This window comes from Narcine bancroftii, chromosome 3, assembly GCF_036971445.1.
Source record: "Narcine bancroftii isolate sNarBan1 chromosome 3, sNarBan1.hap1, whole genome shotgun sequence".
In the NCBI taxonomy this organism is placed as follows: Eukaryota; Metazoa; Chordata; class Chondrichthyes; order Torpediniformes; family Narcinidae; genus Narcine; species Narcine bancroftii.
Window position 1 is genome coordinate 167,471,490 of NC_091471.1, and position 14,264 is coordinate 167,485,753.

At 46.5% G+C, this 14,264-nt stretch overlaps 2 long non-coding RNA genes across 5 annotated transcripts in view; one reads left to right on the plus strand and one right to left on the minus strand.

Moving 5' to 3' along the window:
* The window catches only part of LOC138757815 (uncharacterized), a 55,289-nt gene extending 45,191 nt beyond the window's left edge, over positions 1–10,098 (minus strand). For both annotated transcript variants that reach the window (XR_011353908.1, XR_011353909.1), the window contains exons 1-2: positions 6,012–10,098; positions 4,209–4,262 (exon numbers count right to left, since the gene is read on the minus strand). This is a non-coding gene — a long non-coding RNA (uncharacterized lncRNA). The remainder of the gene's footprint in view (positions 1–4,208; positions 4,263–6,011) is intronic.
* Positions 10,099–10,221: 123 nt separating this feature from the next.
* LOC138757814 (uncharacterized) overlaps positions 10,222–14,264 on the plus strand; it is a 179,944-nt gene continuing 175,901 nt past the window's right edge. For all 3 annotated transcript variants that reach the window (XR_011353905.1, XR_011353906.1, XR_011353907.1), the window contains exon 1: positions 10,222–10,354. This is a non-coding gene — a long non-coding RNA (uncharacterized lncRNA). The remainder of the gene's footprint in view (positions 10,355–14,264) is intronic.

Genomic DNA, 14,264 nt, shown 5'->3' on the forward strand with positions numbered 1-14,264 from the left:
GGAGGATCTCACATAGTGAGAATGGGTTGCAATAGTAAAGTGGCAGCAGCTCCTTTTATCCCTATGGACATAATGTAAGTATTCTGAAAAGCAGTTACTTGCTCTGTATTGCTCTGTAGAAGAGACCATATTGAGAACGTTGACCAGATGGGAAGGAATGCAAGTGAATTACTTGGAAAGTCTTTTTGGATCTTGATATGGTGGGAAGAGGTTAAAACATAGTCCTGTGATTGCATGAGAAAGTGCCACTAGATGAAGAGAGGCAGGCAGGGAGAGAGAAGTAGACAAACCAGGGAGGCATGAAGGGATGGGGAGGTGGTGGTGGGAAAGCAACCCTTTGGAATGCTGAACAGGGAGGGGAAGATGTTCTGGTTGCAGAACCTTGTGGTAGTGGCTGAAGTTGAGAAAGTGTTTACTGAGGTGGGAGATGAACTGGGGAGCTCTGTCCCTGCTTTATATTCAGCCATTGCCATCCTACTTCATGCTACACAATCATCCAGTGGGAGACTGGCTCCCAGCACTGTGCTTTAATGTGGTTCAAGACAATGTAGGCCTCTCACAGTGGCTACTCCAACAGGATGGAGGGGAAAAGTGTCTTTAACAAGAGAACATGCATTTAAGGTGAATGGGAGAAAGTTTAAAGGTGGTGTGTGGGGCAAGTTTATTTAAATAGTGTTAGGTGCCTGGATGGGCTGCCAGGAATAGTGGTAGAAGCAGATACAATAGTAGCATTTAAGGGGCTTCTAGACAGACATGAGTATGGGAAAGAAGGGAAGAAGCAGCAAAGTTTTAACTTAAATTGGTCATGTTTGTTGCAGATGTTATGGAACAAAGGGCATGTGTGCTTCTGCACTGCTCTTTGCTCTGTTCTGCAAGGAAATGGCCTGGTCAAAGGTTAATCCAACTGTAACCCGCTACATATTAAATATTCCTTTAGACCATTTTGAACAAACCCATGGATCAGCAGTCAGGGGAGATGGTGAATTTGGCCTTTCTCTCCAAACATCAATGATTTTTTTGTCTCAAATTTACAGCTTTTTACACATGCATGAAATCTGCAAGATTTGTCTTCACTGCTCTTTAAGAAATCTCATGGAAGCCCACTGATCTGTACAACACTGGTTAAGAAATACTGTTCCAGATGGTTTGTCCCAATCCTTTCAAAGTTTTGATTTACCTTTGTTTTGTTTGTTATTTTCTAATATTCTGGGCAACATGAAACCATTTGTCATTTTTTGTTATCTACTTCCTTAAACTGTTATCACTCCTCACTGCTTCAGTGTGAAAGTTTGCAGTTTTCATTATAATGCTTTATAATTTTGTTGAATCTGGTGGTTAAACAAACATAGATGTGATTTACTTCCCTACAATAATTTTGAGTCCTGCTAAAGGCCCATGTAAGGCGCTTAAATTCTGTTGTAACATGGTCTCAGTCACACAGAATGGGAACAGGCCCTTTTAGCCCAACTCACCCAAGGGGAGCTAATCTGATTTTCTCAATGTCTCTCTAAACCTTTCCAATCCAAGCACCTATACAAATGGCTTTTAAATGTGACATCATTTGGTAAATTCCAGACTCTGTGTAGAGCATTCACAATCAATAATCTCCCTTTCCTCCTTGTCATCCTGAAGGCCTCTTCTATGCATATTGTTCAAGAAAGAGAAATAAAAGAATTTTGTGATCCCTTCAAAATCTAATTAAGTTTTATAACCTCACCGAAGCTGAAGTTTTCAATCTGAATGGAAGATGTCTAAAACTGCAGGCATATTTAAAAAAAAAAACACATCCAAAATTTGAGACTTTGAAATCTGCTGGATAGCAAAGGAACAACTTTGTAAATTTGAGAAATAATCTTTACAAAGCTTCATGAAAATGTTGATTTTATTCCTAAACAATTCATCCTATCCACTCCCAGAAGCCCAATCATTTACTTCTGAAGGATGTTTGTGTACTTTCCTTTTTTTTTTGGAAGAGCAGTTCCCAGAAAGATACTCACTGGGAATTGTTTTTATTTATAATTTCTTTGTTGGCGATGCAAGATGTCCTTTAAAGAGAATTAGTTGTGCTTCCATGATATTGACAATTAAAGTTGTCAAGCCCTTTATGCTTTCTTTTAAGTTGTTTTGGAATGGGAGGCTTGAAGCCTTTCAATAATTCCTGTCTTCTCATGTAAATGTGGCAACATTGATTCTACAATCCAGCAGAAAGTGATTTCATGGCCAACCCCATGTTCTGACCACAACTGCAAGAGTAAGTGGCTTGGATTCCATACCATTCTCATGATCTTGAAATTGGCAGCATTAGGTGTCATTACTCTGTCTGACTGGCTCCAACTGTGGCTGTTCTATACACTAGCGCCCAATTGTGCTGATACTATTGCACTCGTCATGGAATTGCATGAGAGCTGGGGTGGGCTAATTCCCCAACAAACTAACCAAGAATTTCCCTACCTGTTACGATGAGACACAAAGTGAAGAAGGCCAGAAAACCTAAAGAAAGTAACAGCTAGGAGTGCTCCACGTTTGGGTTTAATTTTTAAAAGATTTTCACACAGAAGACATGAAAAAAATTCAATCTATAAAAATCTAAAATCAACTAAATGCCTTTATGTGATTTTCAAAAAGTAATTGTAATGGTTTGCTAATTTATGTTTAGATTACTTGTAAGTTCCTAAAAATCTTTGAAGATATTGATGGGATACCTTTATAACTTTTAGCTAAAAGCTTCTGGTTTAAGTTGTTGAGTGACTTTGAATATCTTGGGAACATTCAAGTATGTATAAATTTTATTTTAAATTTAGACATGCAGCATGGTAACAGGCCCTTTTGGCCCACAAGCCCGTGCTGTCCAATTGCACCCAATTAAACTACAACCCATGGTTTGTTTGGGTAGGAGGAAAATGGAGCATCCATGCTGGTTACTGTAGTTTTTGGTAGAGCTGTTAAAACTGGGTAGATGTGAACTGCAGGTGCTGGGATCTTGGGAGCAAGTAATAAGAAGGACAAGGAAATCATCAGGTCAAGCAGCCTTCATAGGTAGAAATAGTCATTCAATGATTCAGGTCAGGACCCTTTATTGAGACTAAAGTAATATGAGGTGATATTGTGTGTGTTGAAGGGGGAAAGAAGCTGGAGAAGAGATGTTGGTGCATTGAACAGAGGGTGGTGGGAGAAACAGAGGTAGGTAGAGCAAGGTTACCATTAGAGGCACTACTACCTTTCACCCTTGGAAGGTGGTAATGCTTCATTAAACAACACCCTTCAAGCACTCAAAGGTATGAAGAGCTGAAAACTGTCATCTTTAAAGGGTGATTTTAAATAACTTGAGGCTTTTTGAAACAATGGCATATTCTTATCAAGAAAACATGCCCTAGTGATGGAATGCCTCCCTGCCTGTGATCTAAGTGACCAGATGCATACATGTTCTGTTCATTCCACTGAGTTTTACATAGGAAGGAAGGAGGAATGTGGACCCTGCATTTACAAAACATGCAGGTAATAAAACAGATGAATTTAAAAAAAGTGGACTGACAATCAGAACAGATAACATTGTTTTGGTTGAACAAATTCACATTGTTTAAGTATCCCACATGAAGACAAACCCACTGTTTACCTCCATTGACTCTGGCTGGTCTATCTCCAGTCATCATATCCTGAAACTAGAAATTAATCAGATACAATGCTGAATCGCTTTTGTTAGTGTGGCTGGAAACAGAAAGTCTTCACTAGAATAAGGACCAATTGTTTTGAAAGGTTGAATCAGTCAAAATCAGGGATGGGTACAAGTAAAGACGGTGATCTACAGAAGCACCTTTAATCCTCATTGGGAAAAAATGAGATAAAGAGATCAACCTGTATACCTTGTCCTTTAGTGTGTTTGAAAATATTCTCTTATCAGTCAGTAAGGATCAGAAGCTTTGATAGGAACGTCAGGTGTTTGCTCCAGACAAATAGAACTATATAATCTGCAACAGAGTCGGAAGTGTGAGCTTTCTTCCCCAATCGCCTCTTTTTCAACCTGAATTTGGTTAGGATTTCCTTCCGTTTGGTGTTATCAACCATGTTTAATTGTGCTCTGGTCAGCTCCAAGATGCAGTTTCTCAGTTTTCTCATCACTGACTGTTTTTGATCATCCATTTCTTGAAAATATTATCCATACATCTATATCTTACCATTCCAAGATGGCCTGTTACAAGACTCTGGTTTACCTTTGATATTCTCTTGGCCACTTTATCTCCAACAACTTGTGTTGAGCTCTGTTCCTAAAATGGAGAAAATATAATCAAGCAAAATGGGTATAATAATTGGAACTCCTTGTATTCTAAGTTGGATGCATTTCCTTTATGAACACCTTTCTAATCCAAGGAACTCCAAGCATCCCAAGGGAGTGATGAAATACTCTCAAACTGTTGAGTGAATGCACTACCAACAACACTATAGGCTTGATACCTTCCTGTAGAGAGTAGTTTTATTAATTGGCATCCAATCTCCCATCCCAACTAGTTCTTCCACTAATGGTGCTGTAGTTTTGATAGGAAACTAGCTAAAGATTCTTCACCAGCTTTCAACTCCTACCTGGAAGAAAGAAAATACTACCATTTCAAATTCCTTTTCACTAGCACTCTTTCCTCATGTGGACATATAATGCTCTTCCTGATGTCACTCAGACAACTGAGGAGTACAAACACATTTAATAGCTAGTAGACACAATAGTCCTTGGGTGAATCTGAGGTAAGGTGGGAAAACCAGCATTCATATTGGGGTAGGTGAGGATGGAGCCAAGGGAGGAACCAGCCATCTGAACAATACACAGACAGTGAATTCCAGTTCACTACATTCACCCCTTCCTTCAGAATTGAGTCGGTGGGTGAAAAACAGACTATTCATTCAAAAAAACCCAAATACAAATATTTACAAGTTAAGTCTCAGGGGGTCTGGTAATTCTGGTTGAGTGTTGCAGTATTGGAGGACTTTAGGCTTCCTGGACCACCTATGGCACAGGGTCAGTGGGTCTCGAGGTCTCTAACTCTGGTTGCGAAGTGGATTGGACCACTTCCCGAGCAAAGTCCTCCAGGACCCTGAGTGGGTTCCTGGTTCATTTGAGGCATTGGATCCTCAGTTCTGGCAGGTGTCAGGTCTCTGATCGAGACAGTGTCCTCTCTGCTGACAATGTATGCCACGTAGGCATATGTTGGGTTGGTGTGCAGCAGGTGCACCCTCTTGATTGGGGGTCTGCCTTGCTCCTCCTCACATGCTTTCTCAGCAGGACTGGCCCTGGTCCCATCCACCAAGTGGGGAGAGTAGTTCCAGATGTGGATTTCCTCTGGAATGTAAACATAAACTCGTGAGGAGTTGTATTAGTCACCCTGTGTAGTGTGTCGAATGACTCAGACTTGTTGACTCAAACCAAGGCTTTTATTAACAAAAGACTGGACCATAGTACATTGAGGTCGACCAGTCCAGACTGACCTGGGTCTGGTTAGGAGCAGCCCTTTATGACCTGCCAGTAGGCGTGGCTATGGCTCTCAGCCAATCATAACTACTATATGTAAATATATACAAATATATACATTGGTGATAGTATCCTGTACTATCACATTCACCCCTTCTTTAAGAACTGACCCTGGGGTGAGTAAAAACAAAGAAAAAATGGGGGGGGGGGGTATAGCATGCAGTGTTCACAGGCTGTAACGGTCGGGAGGCCTGATTGTCCGACGTGATCGCCATGGTGCCAGGATCGGGGTAGCTGGTGGCGTATCATCGCTGGGGTCCCCGGGTGTGGGTGCAGTTTCACCTAGTCCACAGTCGTTGTTGGCCGAGGGCTGGTCCAAGAGCTGCTGCTGGTCCCATTGCCCCAGCATGTAACCTATGGGAGGATTGGATTGAGGTTGGGGTTGGAATGTGATAATGTTAGACCCGGCTTGGGCCAGGTCCCTTACTGAAACAGTGTCCTCCCACCCATCTGGGTACTCTATATAGGCATAGTGTGGGTTCACATGTAACAGCGTTACCGGTCGACTAGAAGGTCGTTTATCGAGTAGCAGACATGATGTCTCAGCAGGACAGGTCCAGGGACTGTCAGCCAAGTCGATGTGGTTGTTCCTGGTTCCGACTTCTGTGGGAACAAGAACATACATTTATGTGGGGTAGCGCCAATGGCAGTGCATAACAGGGACCATATGGAGTGTAGGACGTTTGGGAGGATGTCCTGCCAGTGAGTGGTGGAGGGGCCTTTGGACTGGAGGGCAAGTATGATCGCTTTCCAGACGGAGGTATTCTCCCTTTTGACCTGCCTGTTACCACACGGGTTGTAGCTAGTGGTCCTGCTCGAAGCAATACGACACTCCAGAAGGTACTGCTTCAGCTCCGCACCCATAAACGAGAACTCCTTGTCACTACGGGTGTAACTGGGGTACGCAAAAATGGCGAAGATGCTGTGCAGTGCATTTATGACTGAGGAGGCAGTCATGTCCAAGTAGGGGACAGCAGAAGTACTCGTCAATAACCATGAGAACATAGGTGTTACGGTTCATCAACGGTAGGGGCCCCTTGAAGTCCACGTTGAGATATTCAAAGGGCTGGGTGGCTTTAATAATGTGGGTCTTCTCAGACCGGAAGAACTTGGGCTTGCTCTCAACACATACTGGGCAGGCTCAGGTCATGGAGCTGATCTCTTTGATCATATAGGGCAGGTGTGGGCCTTTACAAAGTGGGCGAACCTGGTGATCCCTTGGTGAGAGAGTTCCTCATGAGTTTCTGCAGCCTGACCAGTTGTACATTGGCACATGTCCCATGGGAAAGGGCGTTGGGCGGGTCATTGAGTTTGCCAGGCTGGTACATAATTTGGTAGTTGAAGGTAGAGAGTTCGATTCTCCACCTGGCAAACTTGTCATTTTTGATCTTATCCTGCTGGTTGCTGCTAAACATAAATGAGACCACGCATTGGTCAGTCAGCAGTGTAAAGCGCCTGCCAGCGAGGTTGTGTCTCCAATGATGTAACGCCTCTACAATGGCCTGGGCCTCCTTCTTGACAGATGAGTGTCGGCTTTCAGGGCCCTGGAGGGTCCTAGAAAAGAAGGCGACAGGCCTACTGGCCTAGTTTAAGGTGCAAAGTCAGACATGTCACTCTCTACCTGGAAGGGTATGGATTTGTTGATGGCATGCAGAGCGGCCGCGGCGATGTCCGACTTGATGCGGTCGAAGGCTGCTCTGGCTTCCGCTGACAAGGGGAAGGAAGTGGACTTAATTAGTGACTGTGCCTTGACAGCGTACTGTGGGACCCATTGTGTGTAATAGGAAAAAAAAGCCCAGGCAGCGTTTGAGTGACTTCTGGCTTTACCACCCTGTTTTCCACCATGCAACCTAGAATTGCAAGGGAAATGGTCCAGAAGACACATTTCTTGAAATTGTAGGTCAGGTTCAACCGTTTCGCCGTTTGAAAGAATTTCTCAAGGTTGGCGTCGTGGCCACAGATGGTGACATTGTCCAGATACAGGAATGTAGCTGTTAGGCCATTCTGGTCTACCATCTGGTCCATCTCTTGCTGAAAGACCGTGACACCATTTGTGACACCTTAGGGGACCCTGTGGAATTGATACAAATGCCAATTTCCTTCGAAGGCCATGAAAGGGCAGTCCACTGGACGGATCGGGAGCTGGTGGTAGGCTGATCAGAGGTCGATGGTGGAAAACACATGGTATTGGGGAATCTGATTCACCACATCCATGATTCTTGAAAGAGGGTAAGCATCCAAGAGCATGAAGCGGTTGACCATTTGGCATTAGTCAACCACCATCCGCAGCTTCTTCTGGTTCTTCTTGACTGTCACCTGCGCCCTCCAAGGACTTGTGCTGGGCTTGATGATGTCCTCATCCAGCAGTCTGCGCACCTCGTTTTTAATAAATTTCTTGGCCTTGAAGCTGTACGGCCGGCTTTTAGTGGCAATCAGTTTCCAGCTGGGAGTGAGGTTGGCAAAGAGTGCTGGAGGAGCGACCTGGAGGTGGAGAGGCTGCAAGTGGAGTGTTGGGGCATGGGGACTGGTGTGGGCTGTCGCTGGCAGGAGGTCTCCATGGTGGCAGACCGAGTGGAGAGTGGGGACCACTGTAATGCAGTGACACCGATTTTAAAATGACATTAGAAATCCAACTCCAACAACACAGATGCACATAATTGAGATAGGACCAGCAACTTAAACCCTGTAAATTTGATGCCCTGAACTTTCAAGGTCACCACACAATACCCCTTGATGCCTGTTGAGTGGCCAGTGAGATCATCTGGTCTGTTAGGTGAACTGCCATCATTGGACCAGATCTGGATGAATGAAGCTCTTTGAACGTGAATCAAAAAGACAGTTAGCATATTGGCTGTTCATCTTATAGTTTCCATGGCCTTAACTAGGGGTGTGTGGCTGATTCTGTTTAATATCACTGTTGCAGCAACTAATGCAGGTAGTGGGTCTGCTGCCTGTATTGGTGACTGTGGAGTCTGGCGTGATGATGTCACTCGTCACGGTGGGGGGGGGTCGTCTCGACCTGGTGCACGTTACGCTCGTGCAGTGACGTCATCAGCTTGGGCAGGCCGTTGGCGGCAAATTGCAGAGGTGGCAGAGTACAGCTGGAGTCAACAGCGAGCTGCAGAGATGATGATACTTGTGGTGCAGGCAGGGTGACGGGGTCTTCTGGTGCCGTGACCTGGTCTGTGTCGGTGGCCATCGCTGTGCAGACAGTCCATCGGGGCCTACTGGCGTAAAGGTCCCATTGGGCGGGGTGTCCACGTCAGGGATCAGCTTCACAGCAGCAAGGATGGAGCATTGCGAGGGCGGTGCCTTCCGCAAGTGGTGCTTGTGTTCTGAGGATGAGTAATTCAAATTTGGGGAAGGCAGTTGGGCCTCGCATGAGGCACTGTGCTTGGCGGTGGCCATTTTGGACTGGTAGACAGTGTCGACGTGGCCATTCTTTCCACGCTTCTGGCATCGGGCCTTCCTCGCAGGGCACAGGGATCGACTGTGCTTCTCCCTCCTGCAGAATTAGCACTTTGGGGGCTGCGATGGGTAGTGTGGTGGCAGCGGCGAGGCCATCGACGCGGCGTGGGGAGGCTGGGTTAATTGCAGGTGTTCTACTCACATTGTAACAGGGGGCCTAGCCCTGTGTATAGGCGTCCATGCTTAGGGCTGCAGCTTCCATTGTCTCAGCGATTTGAACGGTATCTACCAGGCTGTCGCCCCCATGCTCCAGCAATTGTTGCCTCACTTCATTGGGTCGGACCCCAGCCAAATAAGTGTCCTGGATGAGGTTGTTGGTGATCCTGGCCGCTGTCTTGTCTGTGCATGCATAACCTCTACCCAGTAACCTCAGTGCCTGGAGGTAGGCTCTGCAAGACTCACCAGGCTGCTGCCTCCTGGTCATGAGCATGTGCCTGGCATAGACCTTATTCACAGGCCGCTCATAAAGTCCCCTCAGCACATTCATAGTGGCCATGTAGGAGGTCGCATCCTGGATGTTTTTGTAGACCCTCGTGGACATTATAGACATCAGGACTATCAGTTTATCTGTGTCTTCCTCCACTATGGGGTCTGATTGCTGCAGCTATGCCTTGAAGCACCTCACCCAGTGCCTGAAATCACTCTGGGCAGTAGCTGACTGCGAGTTGATGCTGAGGCGTTCTGGTTGCAGCATTCATTGAAATTTTTGCAAATAAAATTGTAGTCAATTTACTATGCCCAGTGGGTCCCTCACTACACTGATAAGATTCACCCCCTCTTAAAGTCAACCTTCTTCCCATTATAGGCCAAAGCCCAGGCAGCTTTTGACTATGTTCGGAGCTACATCCCAAAGGCCACCATGCATACGGTGGACAAGAATGCACTCTTCCAGGTGTAAAGTGATACCTCTGATGTAATTCAGGCCGCAACCCTTAACCAGACAGGCCAGTTGCCTTTTCTCCTGCACCCTACAAGGCCATGAGCTTCGGAACACATCTGTGGAAAAAAGAGACTTGCCATTGTGACTGTATGGAAGGCCGAATGACTCAAAGACTTGTTGACTCAAACCAAGGCTTTTGTTAACAAAAGATTGGAGCATAGTACATTGAGGTCGACCAGTCCAGACTGATCTGGGTCTGATTAGGACCAGCCCTTTATGACCTGCCAGTAGGCGTGGCTACGTCTCTCAGCCAATCACTATTACTGTATGTAAATATATACAAATACATTGGTGATAGTAACCTGTACTATCACACCCTGCAGAGGAGCAACCTTATGGAGTGGAGCACCATGGGTAGGACTTCTTGTCAGCATGAGTCTGGAAGGCCTTTGGACCAGATATTCAATTTCACAGCCTTCCATACAGTCACAATGGCAAGTCTCTTTTTTCCACAGATGTGTTCCGAAGCTCATGCCTTGTAGGGTGCAGGAGAAAAGGCAACTGGCCTGTCTGGTTAAGTGTTGCGGCCAGAGCTACATCAGAGGTATCACTTTACACCTGGAAGAGTGCATTCTTGTCCACCGCATGCATGGTGGCCTTTGGGATGTAGCTCCGAACATAGTCAAAAGCTGCCTGGGCTTCGGCCAATAATGGGAAGAAGGTTGACTTTAAGAGAGGGTGAATCTTATCAGTGTAGTGAGGGACCCACTGGGCATAGTAGGAGAAGATGCCCAAACACCTCCTTAAGGGTTTCATCGTCTTCAGGATTCGCAGGTCTAACAGGGGGTGCATTTGATTGGGATCAGGGCCAATGACACCATTCTCCATCACATAGCCTTGGATCACCAGAAGTTTCATCCAGAACATGCACTTACTAGAGTTGTACATGAGGTTCAGGGCCTTGGCTATATGGAGAAACATGTTTGGCATAATGGTCTTCCAGAAAGTGTTCACAAATTATAACTTTGTTGAGATAGGGGAAGTTGGCCATCGATCTCTGGAAGATAGAGATCCCATTGGTGATGCCAAAAGGGACCCTCCAGAACTGATAGAGCCATCCACCTGTCTCAAATGCTGTGTAGTGGCGGTCCTTGGAATGGATCGGTAACTGATGGTATGCAGCTTTCAGGTCAATGGTTGAATAGACCTGATATTGGGCAATTTTGTTTTCCATGTCTGAAATTCAAGGGAGGGGGTAGGTGTCCAGGAGTGTGAAATGATTTATTGTTTGGCTGTAGTCAAGCACTAGCCTGGACTTTTCTTCAACTTTCACGACTACCACCTGGACTTTCCATGAGCTGTTGCTAGGCTCAATGATGTTTTCTTTGAGCACTGTGTGTCGGCCCTGATAAATTCTCGATCCCCCACACTGCATTGCAAGCTATTTGTAGCTATTGGCTTGCAATCGGGAGTCAGGTTTGGAAACTCTGGGGGGGGCTTCAATATTTAGAGTGGAGAGGATCAATATTTAGAGTGGAGAAACCACATGTAGCGTCTGGCTTTTGGGACCTTCCGTTCCGCACCATGATTGGAGGGAGTGGGCCAGAGTACTCCATGGTCACGGTTTTAAGATGACACAGGAAGTCCAAGCCAGCAACAAAGGAGCACATGAATCCTCAGTACATACAATTGGATCTTAAAAAATACCCCCTTTTACAGTTAGATGTACTATATGGATCATCACAGAGTGTGAGTACAAATCTAGGCAAATACACTCTGAAGTTGTACTGCGGAGCCATTGGAAAGTTTATAAAGCTCTCATGGAGCCAGTATCTACTAAGCAATCAGTCAAATGCCCATTTACCCTCACCTCCATTGTCGAGTTGTTCAATTGGTGAGGTATTGCCTGATGAAATGACCAATGTCAGTGCTCCAAAAACCGCATCGCTCCCCATGCTGATGTCGAATCTCTCCTCTTGGCAAGATGGCCTCAACTATGAAGCACGGCAAGATGGCCACCCTCCATCTTGATCTGACAAAGGACTAGGTGGCATTGACCTCGAGGTGTGGCAAGATGGCCATTGTTGCTACCTGCAATGCTTCACTTCCAGTGGCGGGTCCAGCCGAGAGGCACAGCAAGACGCTGACGGCAAGTAGCACAGAGAGGCTGAAGCCAGCACTTCGGCACCCTGGCATGGGTTGAGTGATGATTTGAGAATTGCACACTCGGTCACCCTCTTTGGGTTCCCCTTAGCTAAACAGACCTTCACCCAGTGCACTCGCTTACCACATCCTGAGCACGCAGAGTCCTTTGCAAGGCATTAGGCGTGGGGGCTGTGGTTGTCCGCAGAAGTAGCATTTCCAGTTGTGCTTGGCCATAGCAGTCAGTGATGGGACTGCGGGGGTCACCAATGCCCCAATTACCTGGTCCTCTGAAAAGGCTCTGCTTTCGCCCTTGAGGTCATCAGTTCCCAGTTGGGCCTGTTTGAGCATTTTCGCCAGCTCCAGGGTGCTAGCCAAGTCCTTCTCCAACTCCAGCAGTTGCTGCCTCATGTACCTCAACCTCACTCCTGCCACGAGGGTGTCTCAGATTTGTTTGCCCTCTTTCACCGGGGCCATGACCGCTTCGTAGTGGCATTTTCTGGTCAAGGCCCACAGTTCAAGGACATAATCGTCCAGTGACTCATCCGGACTCTGCTAACATTGAGAGAGTCGGTGGCTTGCCAGCATGTCATTCTGGGGCCTCGTAGTAGGCCTTCAAGCCTTCTAGAGCCAACTCGTATGTAGCATAGTCCCTGATGACAGCGAACCCCTTGGGGCTGATTTGAGAGAGATGTGCTGATCTCCAGATACTATCCGAATTGAAGATGTCTTGAGTGGCCTTCAGGTAGGATGGAAAGCACTCCAGCCAATTGGTGAATTCCTCCAGGGCCTCAGGGGACAGAGAGTTGACTTGGAGTATGCCTGGCTTCAACAGGGCTTCCATCCTACTTCAAAGTGAAGCTATTAAAATTGTAGCATGATTGATTGGACTCAGAGACCAGTGAGGAGCACAGACACGCTTTTATTAGCTTATAATCAATGGCCGGTAGACAATATTCCTCAGGTAAATCTGAAGTAAGGTGGGAAAACCAGAGTTTATATTGAGGTTCTTGAGGGTGAAGCCAAGGGAGGAGCCAGCCATCTGAATGACACACAGTGAATTCCAGTTCACTGCACATTTGAAGCTCAATACCCAACAATATAGTGGTTGAAGTTACTACATAGACATCTGAAGCTCAGGAAGGCACCGAACTAGGACCTTCTCATGACCCAACAAGCCCACATCCTGAAAATAACAAATTAAAGAATAAGTTCTCAGATGCAACTGCTCAACCTCTGAAGCTGGACTGAAAAACCTTTCATCAAATATAAATGGACAAACTGCATAACTTCACAGATCAGAAGTCAATGTGAATTGTTAACAGGAAAAGTAAATTCCATTTTTGCAATCACACTGCAAGCATAATTTGTATTTCAGTGTCCAGCTGCTGATTGAGGAGGCGTGTCTGCCTCTTGTTGGTCTAATGCAGGGGTGGCCAAACCGCGGCTCGCGTGCCACATGTGACTCTTTGATGTGTAACGTGCAGCCAGCGGGGAGGGTGGCTGTCAGTGGGTCGCCCGCTGACTCAACAGCCTGCCCGCTGCTAGGCACCTGAAAGCTGCTAGCCGCTTTGCATCTACTCGTCTCCCGGGTTGAACCCCGAGTGACTGCAGGGTTTATGCAGAGTGCAAGTCGCACTTCTACCAACTGGACAGGGCGCACCTGATAAAAGCCACGTGCCCCTCCGAACGCCCGAGTATGGACTTCAAGGGCTCCTTTCCATCAATCACAATATATGCTTCCTTACAGTTATTGACAAGTATTCATGGTTCCCCTTTGGCATTCCCTGCCCTGACATGACCACTATTATAGTCATTGGGTCCCTGCCATACATCCATAGTGACCGAAGATCTTCATTTAGGAGTGACGAGCTGCACCAATTCCTGCTGGCCAGGGTTCTTGCCACCAGCAGGACCACAAGTTACAACCCCTGGGGGAACAGTCAGGTAGAGAGAAAGAAAACAGCACTATGTGGAAGGCCATCCTCCTTGCCCTAAAGTCCAGGGGACTGCCTGTCTCTCACTGGCAAGAGGTCCTTCCAGAGGTGCTCCTCGCAACTCAATCTCTGCTATGTACTGCCATTAACTCTACCCCTCATGAAAGAATTTTCTCCTTCCCCAGGAAGTCTGCGTCAGGGACCACACTGCCTCCTTGGCTGATGTCTCTAGGGACCGGTCCTGCCATAAAACCAATCCCCTGGTTAAAAGGTTTTGGCTCCTCTACGTGAACCCCCAACATGCACATGTGGCCTGCCTGGATGG